This window comes from Siphateles boraxobius, unplaced genomic scaffold (assembly GCF_051911475.1).
Source record: "Siphateles boraxobius isolate OS27281-9 unplaced genomic scaffold, OSU_SipBor_1 35, whole genome shotgun sequence".
NCBI lineage: Eukaryota > Metazoa > Chordata > Actinopteri > Cypriniformes > Leuciscidae > Siphateles > Siphateles boraxobius.
The window spans coordinates 4815734-4832500 of NW_027508975.1; the positions used below are offsets into that span (position 1 = coordinate 4815734).

A 16767-nucleotide genomic window follows, 5' to 3' on the forward strand; every position below is an offset into this window, starting at 1 on the left:
CCGAGGAATGTGGCCACATACTCAAGAGAGAGACTATGAAACAGAAACCCTCTTTAAAACAGACTTTGCTGCATTAATCATAGACTAACTGATCTATAAATGAACATGCTTAAAACTGTGAAAGAAACAGTGTAAATGGTTTACTGTCTCGTGTACTATTAGGTAAATATTATGGTATGTATCCTGGTATAAAACCAACTAACGATCAATGTAACCTCACCTGTATCATGCCTCCTACCTAATTAATCCTCATTTAATGAGTCACACTTTGATGTACATCACCTTCTTCTAGAATGCAGTGTGTATATGTTATAGCTATCTGAGCATTAATGAAGGTATAATCATGCTAGGGACAAAGATCCGTAAATCAACTAAGAGCCACTTTCCCTCTCAGACATGTCACCTTTCTGATTGGTCGAGTTCAACCCTTAGGGGAGGATCTTTTCCAGGCCTTATTAGAGACAGTCCACATGTGACCTCCCTCTCTTAGTTCTTTCATCCAGCCGCAACACTGTTCTGGTGATTCTGGGGAACCCCCTCCCCCTCCACGGGGGCCCCAGGGCCCAGCAGGCCTCGATTCCAACCAGATATGGGCTCAGGCAGGAGAGAGATGACTCTCTCACAAAGAACCAAGGACAATCTCAAGAGTTTTGGAACAAAGACTCCAACCAACAACGACTCCAATCACCCAGCCTTCCGACTTCCTCACTTCTCCTGGGTGCTCGGCGTGGCCTCAACAGAGTCCCAGGCCTTGACCAAACCTATCATGCGTTCCTGGAGAAAGAGAACGCTCAACCAACTTCCACTTGACACTGCCGGAACCACCAACGACTTCAATTTTCAACAACTTCAAGAATTGTTCCCATTACAAATGCAAGTATTCAATTCAATGAAATGTGAAAATGAAATTCTGATGGTTCTTCTCATAGACCCTCTTCCGGTTTCCAATTTCATCCTATGACTAACCTATTTATATATTCATGTGTGTATGTTGTTTAGTTTATTTATATTCATATAAATATCTATATTTAGATAATTAAACTTGTACATAATATGTATTTGGTTCTGTTTTGTTTGCAATACAAGTCACTTTACGATCACGGTTTTTGCTACTGGCTCAAAGTACTGTACAGGCGACGAAATAATTATTCTTCTGTGGCCATGGAAGATACCCTTTTCTTAGAATAAATTAATAATCAAAAGAGTTCGTTGGAAGAACTGATTAATTGATTGTAATATTAATTCAGCCACATCAAGTTAATCCAATTAACTGACCCAAATATGTATAATTAATAATAACAAGATATTATTGAGTATTAATATTTCCAAAAAGCTGAGTTCCTTACAGCATTCTGCAACTTTTGAGACTTTAATCATACTTTTTTGTTTTTCTTGACCCTATAATTTAGTAACTGTAGAACACATTAACTGTAAATATGCGTATATGATGACATTATTACAGTTTCTTGTCAATCTATATCTATTTTAATGTGAACAATGCGCTGCCACTTTAGTTCAGTGCGGTGCAGCACAGCAAAAATAGACTCGTTTTCACACACGAGCGTTCAGGGCCTGAAATAAAATTTGCTTCTCATAGGCTAGCTCTCGCCCGCCAATGACAGTCCACTGACTGAAATCTACGCGAGTTGTTTGGTTGGTTGGTTGGAGCCGCAACGACACACACATTATACACCAGCAGCAGGAATGTAGTAATTTAGAGCCTACCTTTTGTTGAACCCTGGTTAAAATCCATGTCAAACAACCGACGAGAAAGTAAATCAATTACAATGCGGAACTACTAGATACAGTTCTTTAGGGACACCTAATCTGTAGCCCCGCATTAGCTCTGAAGCTCTGTGACTATTATGAACAGGCTGCGATGTCAAGATTGCAATGCTGGAATATGTGTGTGTTTGTGTGTGTGTGTGTGTGTGTGTGTGTGTGTGTGTGTGTGTGTGTGTGTGTGTGTGTGTGTGTGTGTGTGTGTGTGTGTGTATGTGTGTGTGTGTGTGTGTGTGTGTGTGTGTGTGTGTGTGTGTGTGTGTGTGTGTGTGTGTGTGTGTGTGTGAGAGAGAGAGAGAGAGAGAGAGAGAGAGAGGCGCAGGCGCGATAGAACAGTGGAAACATAAAAACATACTCAGTCATTATGTCTTTTGCCTTGCAGAATAGCCTACAGTAACTTCCAAAAAAGGGTCTTTATTTTGTGTAGATAGGTTAATACAGGTATACACTACAAAATATGAACATTACAATATTATACCTGTAACCCACTTGTCAGGACATTAAGATAACTTTAAAGTCATTTTTCTCAGTTTCACACTCTGGTGAGTTAAGGTCTTTTGCCTTAGTAGGGCAGTATATTCCTGCATCTTTCTGGTAGATATCCATAGCATAATAGGTATTTTCCGTAAGTGGTTTCTAAATTGTTCAGTCTCTAATGAAAGCGTCAAATATGATGGTGGCTCCACCTCTTAAATGGTCTGCCTGCATTGGTACATTCCGTAATCCATGCATTACTTAACTTTTGATACATTGGCAAGCTACACACATTAGTAGAGATCTCATGGGGGAAAAAATAAATCACAAGAAGTGTGGAGATACTGTTCTTTTTGACACTCCTCCAGCACACAAGGGACAAAGTTTTTGGTGGAGAAGCTCTGCTCATGTTAGAAATATGATAAAAACTACAGATCAAGAGAGCTGAAAGATGGGCCTCAGTTTTAATAACATTAATAGACTGCTGGCTTTGAGGTTGATGACCCAGAAAGGGGCCAAATGAAGAATGTGTGAGAGAGAGACAGAGTGTAAGACAACAGCAGACTTTGACAAGGGAAAGGAAGTGTGTATTGGAGTTTGTTAGAGTGTGCTTGTGTACTCTAGGAGAATGAATGGATGAGCGAGTGTGTTTGCAGAGCGTGAATGAAGCCAAGCAGGCTGAGGAAAAAAAGACAGGGGCGGGAGCCTGAACGGGCACATCTAAACTGCTGGCTTCATACTGGACACATTTTAATAGGAGCACAGAAAAGACCTGAATATTACATGAGCACACATACATAGAGTTCCTACTTGAATTTCAGAATTTTTCATCCCAGTTCAGTTCATTAAACTTGTACTTTATGATTTGTGCGCAGTCTGAGTCTGTGATGACTGACCACAGACAGCCTCCAGCTAAAACTCTTCTGAGTGCCTAATTATGTTCTGCACACACAACGTTTGCTTATAAAGGAGACTGACAACCACATTTTTCTAGGGATTTCACAAATGTTCATTAAACCTATGTAGTGTGTATAATTCTGTACTGAACAGCTAATCATTAAGTGAACTGTATTATGAAGTGACATGAGGGTTAGTAGAATAAGTTATGTACTTGCAAAGTTACTTGTAGTCAGTAGAATATTTGGGGACCAAATTAAGTAGCAGATATTAAGCAGACAGTCTACTAATATTCCAGTGAGAGTTAGTTGAAGTGTAGTTGACATGTAAATAAAATGTAAAATATGAAAAAAAAAAAAGTATAGTAACCTAAAAGCTGATTTGTTTTACGCTGAGCCATTCACCTCATGGGTGAATCCATGACCAGCCGAATACTATTCACTTTTTTTGGGTAACTTTTCAGGCGGGTTACTGTTAAATAATGCATTTCTCTGTTGAAAACAATCAATCAAACAAAAAACAGCCTAATCGGGTTTAGCTGGTTTTAACTGGTCAAGCTAGTATGTTGGCAGGTTTTAGAGTTGAGCCCAGCAAGACAATCTGAAAACCAGCTTGACCAATCTATACCATCTTAAACCAAGACCAGCAAACAGGCTGGTGTAATTAGTTTTTTTTTCCATCAGGGATGAAATTAAAAATGACAAATATATACATAAGATACACAATACATACCATACAGTATTATTCATGTAATTGTTGATTGGCAGCTGTTTATCCTACACAGGTGGTAACGAATGCAAAGCACCATAACTTCAATTCAAATGTGATTAAATTCACAATTTATCTTTCTTTTAGGAATTATTATTAAAAATTATATTCAAATGCCTTACCTTGTGTTTGTGTGTTGAATGTGAAAACATAGGGGGAGGTATGATGCTAAATGATTTTTACTCATTGGTGAAAGGCATTTCATTCCCACCTTTAGTTCTTAGAAACAGGGTAAAGCAAACTGTTGCATGATGATCTAAAGCATTCTCATCCTTTGGCGTCATATGTGACGCCATATGACAAAACGGCGAAATACTACGCCCATGGCACCCTTTATCGTCAATATAACACGCACTGTGATGGGTAGGTTTAGGTGTGGGGTAGGGTCTGCGTCTCATATTCACGCTAAAGGATGCCAGTCAACTTTATGACGCCTTGGGTTCGCGTGTTATATTCACGCTAAAGGGTGCCATGTGCGTAGTATTTCGCCGTTTTGTCATATGGCGTCACATATGCTGCCAAAGGATGAGAACGGGCTCGATGATCAACTGCTGTGTGAAATGACACATTGATCACGATAGAGGTATAATGTCCTGTCAGCTGTCACAAGGCCTGCAAAAAATGTGGGAACTATTTTGAAGATATTAAGCTTTCTTTCTTTTACACTTGACCATAATGTTAAAGATATTTAATGGGATAGTTCACCCAAAAATGAAAATTATCACATAATTTACTCACCCTCAAGCCATCCTAGGTGTATGTGACTTTCTTCTTTCTGCAAAACACAATCGGAGTTATACATATGAAAACAAAAATATCCTGGCTCTTCCAAGCTTTATAATGGGAGTGAATGATGCTCTAGATTTTGAAGACCCCCAAAAACATATCCATCCATCATAAAAGTGATCCAAACGGCTTAAGGGGGTTAATAAAGGCCTTCTGAAGCGAAGTAATGCATTTTTTGTAAGAACGTTTATGAACTGTAATCACTGACTAACAGCAATGGAGTCGAGTTCCGGCAGAAGAGTGACCTTTGACCCGACGTATGATGTATGACGTAGGATGTAGAAGTAATGTAAGCTTAGGTGAGACACCTAAAATGTAAATTTTTATCACAACAACGCATTCCTTCGCTTCAGGAGGCATTTATTAACCCTCTGGAGCTGTATGGATCACTTTTAAGATTAATGGATGCGCTTTTTGGGCTTTCGAAATCTAAGGTACCATTCACTTCAGATTGTGTTTGGCTGAAAGAAAAAAGTCATATACACCTACCTGTAGGATTGCTTAATGGTGAGGGAATGATGGGATTTTTTTTTTTTTTGGGTGAACAATTTATTGAATGCAAAAATTAAACCAAACATGAACAGTACAGCATAATTTATTAATCATGGTTTAAGTTAATTGTATTTTTTTTAACATAATATTTAGCATTATGGAATGCATTATGAATTATATAATCTAACTAGACTAGTGCATACAAAATCTATAAGTATCTATAAATAATAATAAATGTATTAATAAATAATTAAGATTAATAAAAAATATTGTTCATTGTCAGTCCATTATACCAAGTGCATTAACTAAAGTTACCATTCACAGCCTTATTTTAAAGTTATGCTTTTTTTACATTCTTTTTCAATTACACATAATTTGCAATAAAGACCGTTTGTTTTGCTTTATGTGGAGAAGTTTTTAGTTGAATAAATAAATATTTACTTACACACACAGCCTAATTTGCTCTTCACAGAGCCATGAACTGATCAGATTATTTTAGCCCAGATGGTCAGGCTAGACCACAAACACAAACACACACTCACACTTCCCAGCCTCTCACAGACAAACAACTGAACGCATACAGCGGCGTGCAACTCCTAATCCAAAAACTGCACAGAAAAACTCCCCGAAAACAGAGAAAAAGAAACATGGATAATTGAAAAGTGGGTTACAACACTAACAACAGAGGCACGATCTCCACGCTCAGCAGGAGGAGGGAAGTAAATCACGCGCGTTAGCATGCGATGTCGGATGTGTAAATTATTTTCCTGTGAAAGTGTGAGTAATATGATACGTCTTTCTACCTGATTATATTTTCGCACCGCTCAGGCAGTGTCATTGCGCTTAGATAATTCATCACGATCCGAGCAAAAATGAGCCAGTGGAGCTATAACTAACCTAACCAGGACAATCAAAATAAACCACAGACCCTTTTTTCCACCGTCTCTATCTCTTTGAACCAAGAATATTCAGCCCAGCCATTGTAAGAGAGACTCGCAGGGTATAAAAATGTACGCTTAGAGTTAGACATTTATTATTAAAGGCGTAATTATATGCGGGGTCGCTGTGTCAGCCTGCTACAGTGACTGTGACTTTTCATTAGGATGGTTTGTCATACACCGTAGGCCTCGGGCCGCCACACTGCTCCATCCCGGCCGATTCGCTCCTAACTGTAGAGTAATAATGAAAAGAGTCCCATCCCGTGGATGAAAGGGATGGAGCGTTATCCTCCGTTTCACTGGCTTTTCCACAGTTCTCTCTCTCGTTTTCCCTTTGAGACTCAATTTTAATGTCAAATGATTCTGATTGGATTTTAGCAGAATTAAATTAGAAGAGGAAAGGAGGGAAGAAGTTGGAGGGGAATGACATTAAGGCGGAAAGACACACGTATAGACCCCTTTAATTCATTTTCCTTGACGTGGGCCAGAGAGGAGGCCCGGGAGCCACTTTTCATTCAGCCGCAAATTTATTGATGGAGCCGGAACCTGGAGGCCCAATCTGAGGGAATTTCCCCATTTTGAGCTCATCATTATTTTGTGTTGCCGGGATTTTGAACCAAATTAGAGGGTATAAACGTCAATTAAATTAATCCACCAAACTCAATTCATTATATATCAAACCTTCCAGGGCCTTTCGTGGAAGAAAAGTCTTCAAAGCCTTAAAGGGGAGCCGGGCTCGCTTCATTTGTGGCAAAATCATCCCTGATCGTGGGAAAGTTTTCATTCCCCACTAACATGTCCCCCTTCTCTCAAATTAGCCCCCTGTAGTCCATTCAGAGCCTTTTTGCTGTGAGCAGCATTTAAATAATGACTTGTCTTAAGTGAGTGGATAATTATTGAAGGGAGGTTAAGTGGTTTACTGAAAGGCACAGAAAGGCCAATCCCCAACAGAGATTCACTAGTGTTCACTAATGAATTTGACTGAATGTGGCCTAAACTGTGGGCTAGCACAATGTTCTATACCCAGCCTCGTAAGGAATCAAGTCTTTTGTTAATATGTAGAGAAACTGTTTACAATATATAGAGAAAATGGGCATATTGACTAATTATTCTGTACAATTTGCAAATGTATGTGCATATTTTAGTTGTCTCACATGGGCATACATTTGTTCTTACTCTTGTTCTAATGTTGTTTTTATTTTTAATATATTGTTCTGTTGGGTCAATTCTATACAATTTTATTATTAATAATAATAATATATGAATATTGTACAACACTAGATGGAAGTAATTTTTTTTAAATAATATTTTTTTTTATTCAGCATGCATTACATTGATTAAAAGTGAGAGTTAAGTCATTTGTAATGTTACAAAATATTTAAATTTCAGATAAATGCTGTTCTTTTGAACTTCCTGTGCATAAAAAAATCTAGAAATCCCGTTTTCTACAACAATAAAGCAGCAAAACTGTTTTCAGCATTAATACAAATAATAAAAAAAGTAACATATTATTAGAATGATTTCTGAAGGATCATGTGACACTGGAAGACTGGAGTAATCATCACATGAATAATTTACATTATTATTTTTATGAATTGTAATGATATTTCACAATGTTACAGTTTTACTAGTTTTATTCAATTTAGCCCTGGCACTACAAAAGATTAACACCTTCATGCAGAATTTTCAATATCTAAAGCACTCACAAAAACACCATACTTCACAAATATGCTAGAGAAAACCCATAAATCTATACTCAACGGTCATTGTTGTCCCTGTGAGAAGATTTGAAGTGCATCTTTTCATTTTCTAGTGTCTTCTCATTGGTCAATGTCCACTTGAGACACTTGGAGTGCCTGAAAGTCACACGGCCATACAGGCTAGACATGGGCCATGGAGATTAATCTCACAGGGTTTCAACAGAATTTCAATTCACAAGAGACTGCTCCTACCTGTTATTTCTTCAGGACATATTATAGAAGATAAAAGATGCTGTAATTACCGGCACTGGAGCGTGCAGTATGTGAAACGCTTAATTATTGCATGACCCCACCTACCCATATAAAACTAATCCCGTCTGAATATCACTTCAGAGGAACGCAGACTTGGGCTCTTGTGACTGGTTGTATTTGCTTTCTTGCAATAGCCAGAGACGGATTATGCTGTTGACATGCCCTGGGCACAGATGTCTCATGAGCTTTTAACATAGGACACGTTCTTGCATTAAAGTAGAAAGACGGAGAGAAATAGAACTGAACAGATGGTTTTTATATGAGTGTTAATTAACATTGTTGTTATAATAAACAATAAACAAATGCTATATGCATATTTTATCTATCTATCTATCTATCTATCTATCTATCTATCTATCTATCTATCTATCTATCTATCTATCTATCTATCTATCTATCTATCTATCTATCTATCTATCTATCTATCTATCTATCTATCTATCTATCTATCTCTCATGTTTTGTAGGGACTTTCCATAGACATCATGATGATTTATATACTGTACAAACAGTATATTCTGTCCCCTTACACTTAACCCTATCCTACAGTTTAAATGAGTAGGATTTATAAGCTCTTTTCCATATGGGGACCAAAAAATGTCCCCACGAGAACAAAGATTTCAGATATTGCCATTTTAGTGAGGACATTTTGTCCCCATAATGTAGGGTTTACCAGGACACCACACACACGCACGCACACACACATGCACACACAGAATATATGCCAAGATGCAACAAACCAACTTTTTTTCCTCTGCAAATCTGTTATATACATCAGTTGATATTAGATATTAAGTTGTGCATGTTGATTTTTACATTCAGATTAACTTTTGCCATAATCTACTGCTCACTACACATCATTAATAACATGACTGATGCAACTGTTAAATTAACTATTTAAATCTGATATGAAAATCTAGTTTTCATTTTGGACATTACAATGTTAAGATGCCTAAATTTGCCTTAAAAATGTCTTTAGTATTTAGACAAAAATATTACACAATTTGAATATAATTTATCATTTTAATATCATTCATTGTTTATTGGCCATAACATTAAAGTATCAAATCAGCTACAATTTAAATATCGGTGCATACCTATAATAAACAGTAGGCTAATTAAAAAAGAAAAAGAAAAAAAAAGCTTACAGATCTAAAAAAATATGAATTTCTGCAGCTAATCAGGGCCCCGATGATGAGAGACTGTGACTTCAATGCCATCAACTAAACAAAAGAGTGGGACACTGTTAAAGAGCATTAAAACATCAGATGAATCATAGCTGTCAAAAGGCATATTATCTTTTCCTCTGAAAAAAAAAAAAAAAAACGTTCTGAAAGAGATACAAGCAGCCAAACATAATGCGTTTAAACAAGAAAGATTTACTCTGCTGTGCTAATGAGGGCATGAATTGTTCGCTCCAGAAGTTTTAAAGCAAGAATCTGTCATGGAAATGAGAAGGTAGCTGCATTAAAGAGGTGTGATGCACCTGTGAGCGTGGCTCCTCATCCCTTGTTCTCTCATGTAAGCAAATCTTTTATGCATCCACTCCTATTAAGCCAATATTGAGTGCATATAAATAATTATTTAAAACTATATCATTATTTATTTCATTAATAAAAGACACCACTTGTACACTGAAGAAGCATTGTGCTGCTAATGAATATTGTGTTTGGGGTGTAGAATAAACAGCGAGTTTCTTTCAAAGAGAACGCAGAGGCACCATGGTGAATCAGCAAACATCAAAAAGAAAGGAATCATCTTGATTCATATTAGCAGACTCTTAATGTTGTTGATCTAATTAGACTAGCGCTGATGACAGGGAGAGATGATGGGGTTACGTCAGGTCTGCGTTCATAGGCGAGCTTTTGACTGATGTAAATTACCCAGCTCTCTCATGATCTTATAGCAGATACAAACACACACGCAGCACTTCTCACTCAATTAGTGGCCTCTCTCCACGCTCAAAACAAAGGCCTCAGCCTGAGGATACAATGATGTTTTCTCAAAGACAACCAGACAAAACAGATGGAGGAAAGCCAACATGCTATTATCACTTGCAGTGGTTATGCATATGAAACATCAATAGGGTCATTCCTGTTATGCAGTTTATTTTCATGCTTCCATCATAATTTTAAAATATTAGACATACAGTTTTTACATTTGCATTTAGAAGATGCTTTATCCAAAATGACTTGCAATAAAGGAACTTAAAGAGAAAGTTCACCCAAAAATGGCAGTCAGACAGTTGACGGCAGTCATTGACTTCCATAGAGGAAAAAAAATATACTATGGAAGTCAATGGCTACCATCAATTGTCTGATTTCCAACATTCTTCAAAATATATTATTTTGTGTTCAACAGAAGAAAGAAAGTCACACAAGTTTGGAACAACTTGAGGGTGAGTAAATGATGACAGAATATTCATTTTTGAGTGAACTATCCCTTTAAGCAATTTGTCAAAGAGCCAACGATATTCATAGTAGTGACATGTTTATTAGAAAGACAGATTAGGGGAAAAAACAGAGCAGAGGAGAAGTGGAAGAAGAAGAATACGATTTTAATGACAAAATGACAATTTTGACGGGAAAACAGCATTAGCAGTGGATTTGTGGAATGTGGTTGTTTTGTGGTATTAGCTGGTTGTTTGGTCTAAAACATTTCATGCTGTTTGAGCAATTATGTTATTGAAATTTGGGAAATATTTTGTTAAAAAAAAAATCGAACACTTCACTGATTATTAATGGCGATCATTTGATCAAAAATACATAAAAACAGCAAAACTGTGGAACATTATTACAATTTAAAAATACTTTTTTTTTATTTTAATAGTAAAATGTACTTTATTCCTGTGATAGGCAAGCTGAATTTTCAGCATCATTACTCAAGTTTTAAGTGTCACATGATCCTTCAGAATGTTGCACAAGAAACAGTTATTAATATGATCAATGTTGAAAACATTTAGCCGAGCTCAAAATGTCCTGTATAACAGTATAAGAGGACTGACTCAATAGTTAGATAGAGCTGCATAGAGCTCACTCAAATAGAAATCAAAGAATCCAGCGATCTCTGAAATCGAACAGGGACTGTGTTCTAAAGATCTTTGTGAGCATTCAGAACATGAGCACTATCCACACCTCCATTCTTTTACAAGATCCACTATGTCTGGGTTGATGAAGGCGCTGATGTATGGTCTCCATTATGGCTGCAGATAAGGGCTCTTTGATTGACACCAGGTATTAAAGTGCCACCTGTGGTGAACATTATGGCGATAAGAAGTGTATGAGAGTCTGTTTCTTTTTGTGTTATTGGAAAGGTTCATTAGGATTCAATCCAAAAGGGTTGGAGTTGTCACATCAAGTGACACTGTGTCACCATGAAGCTAAATAAATGAAGCTACATATTTATTCCGTTTTGCAGCAATGGACACCACTAATGTCTCCATGTGGTCAGCAGCATGTGTGGCTTAACATTGAATCACAATTAAATTATAATTGGCCATCCTGGAAACTGGATTACAATGGGACAATGGAAGTGAATGGCTCCAATCCATGATTATTGAAATACTTCAAAAGTATGGCCACAAGACAAATAATGAGTGTTAAATTGACTTAAGTGTGCGGGAGAAAAAAAAGCTTGCTAATCTTTTCTGTTTATATTGTTAAATTGGATATAACTTCTCATTTTACAGTACAGTAAGATTCCAATAGTTAACCACATTAGTTAACATGAGCGAATGAATGTTATAACTGTAAAAAATGACAGAATAAGCTTCTGTATTAAATATACTGTATTTAAATAACTGTATAAAATGACAGAGTAAGCTTTATGTGTCAAATAATTCATGTTTTACCAGAAAAATGAATGTACCTAGTTTTGTAAAATTATAAGCTTCACATTTCTGCTTTAAAATGCTCAGACAATTTGCCCCATTTATTTCCATGGTTTGTGTGTCTTACTGTAACCTTGATTAAAGGTAAAACAAGGGATGAATCAATATGATCGTATGTGGTGATGCCACAAACTGTATAGCGTAAATCTTGTATCGAACCCTGAATATTTCTTTACGGTAATTTTTTTCACTGTTTCTCAATCCTTTACACTAAAAAGCACAATCACTGCACTAAACGATTTTTTTCTGTTTTGAGCTCAAAGGTCAAGGACAGTGAATTTCAATGGCATGCCGAGAAGATAACATCTTGATCAGTATTTTTGCTTATCTAGTTTTGGCTAAGCTCCACTAAGCCATAAGGCCAGCAGGAAATTCTGGCACCAGTCGTTCAACAGTAAGCGCGTATACTAAACCCTGAGCATCTTGCTCAACTCACGTCAAGCTCTGTAGAAAGAAAACCCATCCAGATTTGTTGTATGAAGACGCCACATCATGTTTCATAGATATGGCTCAAGACAAAAGAAGCAGGCCAGACTGGGAAACCCTCGCTCCCACTTCCAGGTGTTTCATATCGATAAAACCATGTTGTTTTCAAAGAACTAGAGTAAAGTATTCACAATGGATTTGGAAGGAGAGAGGCTTCCGTCTACATTCTGTTCCTACAGCTTTACGATCTGTGAAAGTGCACATGCTCTGTTGAAATTGACATCATGCAGAATTCCCCTCTGGCTCTCTTCACATTGCATTGTTTAAGCCATGTTATGGGATTTGGTTTCAAGCTCTTCTCCTCTCACCATGCTCCAGTTCACTCCTGTTCCTGATTCCCTCATGCTCTCTGCTGCCTCTTCTCCATCTGTTTCTCCTTTCCTAATGGACCGGTAATGAAGCACCTCTTTTTTGCCCTTGATTTTTTTTTTTAGATCCCTAATCGCTAATCATGGAAACCACTATGCAGTGAGAAATTAGAACATTGTGGTTGAACTGCTCCTCCCTCAGCCAATCAGAGGTATCATGTGGCCTTCTGCCCTCCATGTGGTGGGTACCTTTTTTATTTATTTATTTTTTTACTGATGTGGTACTTTAATACTAAAGATATTTGGAAAAAATTAAGTTGTGCTATATCAACATGCAGTATATCAGTGAAAATATATCAAGGCCTATAAAACCTTCAACTACAAAGACATATAGACCTTATTCTCCAAAGAAACAAAAACGTAGCCATCTTTAGAATTTCGTCTTTGAACTTCTGTTTTTGCGGTAGCTCTATATATATTAATGACATTGCTGTTCAAGAGAAATTAGTTGGTGAAGTGGATTTACTTATTGTAGAGTTAATAGAGTTATCTTGAGCATTGTAGTGTTTAAAGCATACATCTTAACAAATTTCAGTAGACAGAGAAGATTTTAAAATGAGCAGTTCATTCATAATACGTAAGATTGTGAAGATACAAATCGGAAGACAAAAGACGGAGTGCAATGCTGAAAAGGGGCGGGGCTACATAAGGTCTATACTGTAAATAAAAAAGAACTCAAAATAAGGCAATATATATATATATATATATATATATATATATATATATATATATATATATATATATATATATATATATAGCTCAAAACAATATATATATATATATATATATAAAAGAATAGACTAGCCATGTTTCTTTGAGATTTGACTTTAATGTGAATTCTACTTCTAGATTCTAAATTTCAATTCTTTTATTCCAACCCGATCCCATGGGGAAATGTAACTATTTTACGAGGTGGCGGTTTCGAATTAATTTTTACAAATTGTACAAATTCATGCGAAATCGCCAACTCATAAAATATTTTCAATTGTACAACAATTTTACTGTCACTGGGGTTTAAACAGGTTGTATATTGAACAAATGTGTACAAATTAGCCACCAATTAAGCAATCGTAAAATAGTAACGAATTGCTCAGATTGTGTCGTCTATTCATATTCAGTTTAAATTCAGGAACTGGATTGTAATCCACAACACTGATATGCAAAACCCTGCAAACTAACTGCAATGTAGGCTCTAAATGCACTGGAATAGCACAATGAGAATTTAAATGAAGTCATCCAGTTTAGAGGAAATACGGCCCTTTCTTTATAAATAAGGCACATTTGTTTCTTATTAACACAAACTAGCACACTATTAGAATGTTTGCACTGTTACTGAATAAAAATAAATACTTAAAAAAAAAAAATTCTGGTGACCATGGCAGCAGTCATTCATTTAATGGTCATAAAATGACAGAAAAGAGTGTTATAACCAAATTGCCTCGTGCAAATTGTGTACAAAACAGATTTGTTTGGTCGTGTTATCTAATTCAAGTGATAAAAAACAAAGCAGAAATGATTCATTAATAATCAATTTCCCCATTATATTTTGACCATTTAGAGCTCGAATGTAAATATAACACAATCTTACAAGAGTCTCCAATTTCAAGCAACAATATCAAATGCATTTATTGAAATGAAGAAGGCTGGTATAGAGTAACACAGAACACATGCATGAGCTCTCATTCTTTTTTCATTTCTAATAGTAGGAGTAAAGGAACAGAAATTACAGTTATTGTGATGTTCAAAATATTTCAGAACACTGTTCCTGGCCACTATCCTGGGGCAAGAATATCTGAAATTTTGATTAAGACTTGATAAGGGTATGCAAAAAAAATCTGTTCAGCATAAAACAGAAATGAACATATTTATGTACATTCAGCAACTCTGGTTCTAAAAGTTGGCTTTCTATTTGTCACTTATTTACTGTAGTGTGAAGCTGACACTGTATGATTAGGATAAGTCAAGTCAGTCAGGTCACAAGGGCTCTGTCAGAGCTAATACTCAATCTAAAAATCAATGCAGAAGCAATGCTGAAGGGTTTGAGTACGTTTTCATGTTTCGTTTCATCTCAAAAGCTCACTTACACTTTAATATCAACGGTTCATTTTTTTTAATGAAAAAGGTCGCAGCGGTAAAAGGCTGACTCATTGATGTAACGGAAGCTAAGAGCCCACAACTTTGCTCAAAGGTAAACTTTAGCATTTGTCACACTGGAGAGACTTAAAGCCACAATTAGTCATTTCAGTAATGCATTCATCTTTAAGAAATAGATACCAGAATGTGACTCTTCATTTATAATATGCACATAATTGCTACATTCAAACTGCAGGCAAACGTGGCCCAAATCGGATTTATTTTTTTGCTCATATACGACTCAGATCTTTTTTTCATAACACTGTGAACAGCACAAACCACATGGAATAGGATATTCTCTATACAAGCAAGACTGTATGAGTAAAACTCGGATCTCTTTCGCCTAATCCTCGTCTGCGTCCTCCTTATCGTCTGCGCACAAATTTGCTCAAAAATGAATGCATAAAATACTAACTTCAGTAACTTTTGTGTTTATTTCCATATAATTCTATGCGGCATGCCGCCTGTTGTTGTTCTTTTGTGCATGTGGTTCAGTTTAAGATTGTGACCCTGATCGTGACACTCAAATCTGATATTTGGCTGCATTTTAAAGAAAACGTGAACAGCAAAAACAAGTACATAAAAATGGATCCAAGTAATAAATCAGAATTGAGCACTGAGGCTTGCAGTGTGAGTCTAACCAGTGTGGTTATTGTTAACTAAATATTTTTTTTGGTCCCACTTTTTATATAAAGTGGCTTTAAGTACTATGTACTTATTTTTCGATGTAAGTACAATGTACTTATTGTGTTCAGGTTGTATTGTAAAACACTTTACAAAAAACGCTGCTATTGAGATGTGATACGGGTAAGGTTAGGGTCAGGTGAGGTGGTATGGGTTGGTTTAAGGGTGGGTTAAGGTGTAAGGGAAGGGTTAACAGTGTAATTACAAATGTAATTACATAAATTAATTACAGCTGTAATTACATGCAGGTATTTTCAAAATATAAGTACAATGTAAAAACATGTATGTACACAATAAGTCTATTGTATCAAATTATTAATTTCAATGTAAGTACATAGTACTTAAAGCCACTTAATATAAAGTGGGAAAACAGTTACAAACTATGGAAGCTTGTTTCTGCAATGAAATAAACGAAGAAAATTGCAACTTTTTATCTTGCAACTTTTTTTCTCAGGTATAAAGGTATAAAGGTATAAAGTCCGAGTTGAGGCAAACTCAAAATCCTGGCTTTTTTTCTATCACAATTGCACATTTATATATCGCAATTCTGACTCATTTCAGAACTTTCAGATATAAACTTTCAATTGTGTGTTATAAAATCCAATTCTGAAGGGAAAAAAACTAAAAGGACTTTTTTCCTCAGAATTGCACGTTTATATCATGCAATTCTGACTTTATAACTCAAAATTGTGACTTTATCTTATGCAATTCTGAGATAAAAAAATCATCAATTAATTAGTCAGCGAGAAATTACCTTCTTTATTTTTTATTCAGTGACTGAAACAAGTTTCCATTCATAACAAATTTACTAAAACTTAAATTAAAATGTATAAGATAAAATTACATATTAATAAATACTATAACAGTATATAAATAATACCAAAACAACACTACCTCTTATACAACAAAGGCCAGACATGAGCTCAAAGTGTCTGAAGCATGTGTGCGAACTGCTTTGTACATTAAACACACATTGCTGATGGAGAATTCTCACAGACATCTCTTAGCACACATCATTAGATGTCACCATGTGAACATCCACCATTACAACAGCAACAG

General features: G+C 36.1%; 1 long non-coding RNA gene across 1 annotated transcript in view; it reads right to left on the reverse strand.

Moving 5' to 3' along the window:
- Positions 1–4460: 4460 nt before the first annotated feature.
- The window catches only part of LOC143702352 (uncharacterized), a 25383-nt gene continuing 13076 nt past the window's right edge, over positions 4461–16767 (reverse strand). Inside the window, exons 2-3 of the long non-coding RNA XR_013190432.1 lie at positions 4660–4696; positions 4461–4533 (exon numbers count right to left, since the gene is read on the reverse strand). This is a non-coding gene — a long non-coding RNA (uncharacterized LOC143702352). The remainder of the gene's footprint in view (positions 4534–4659; positions 4697–16767) is intronic.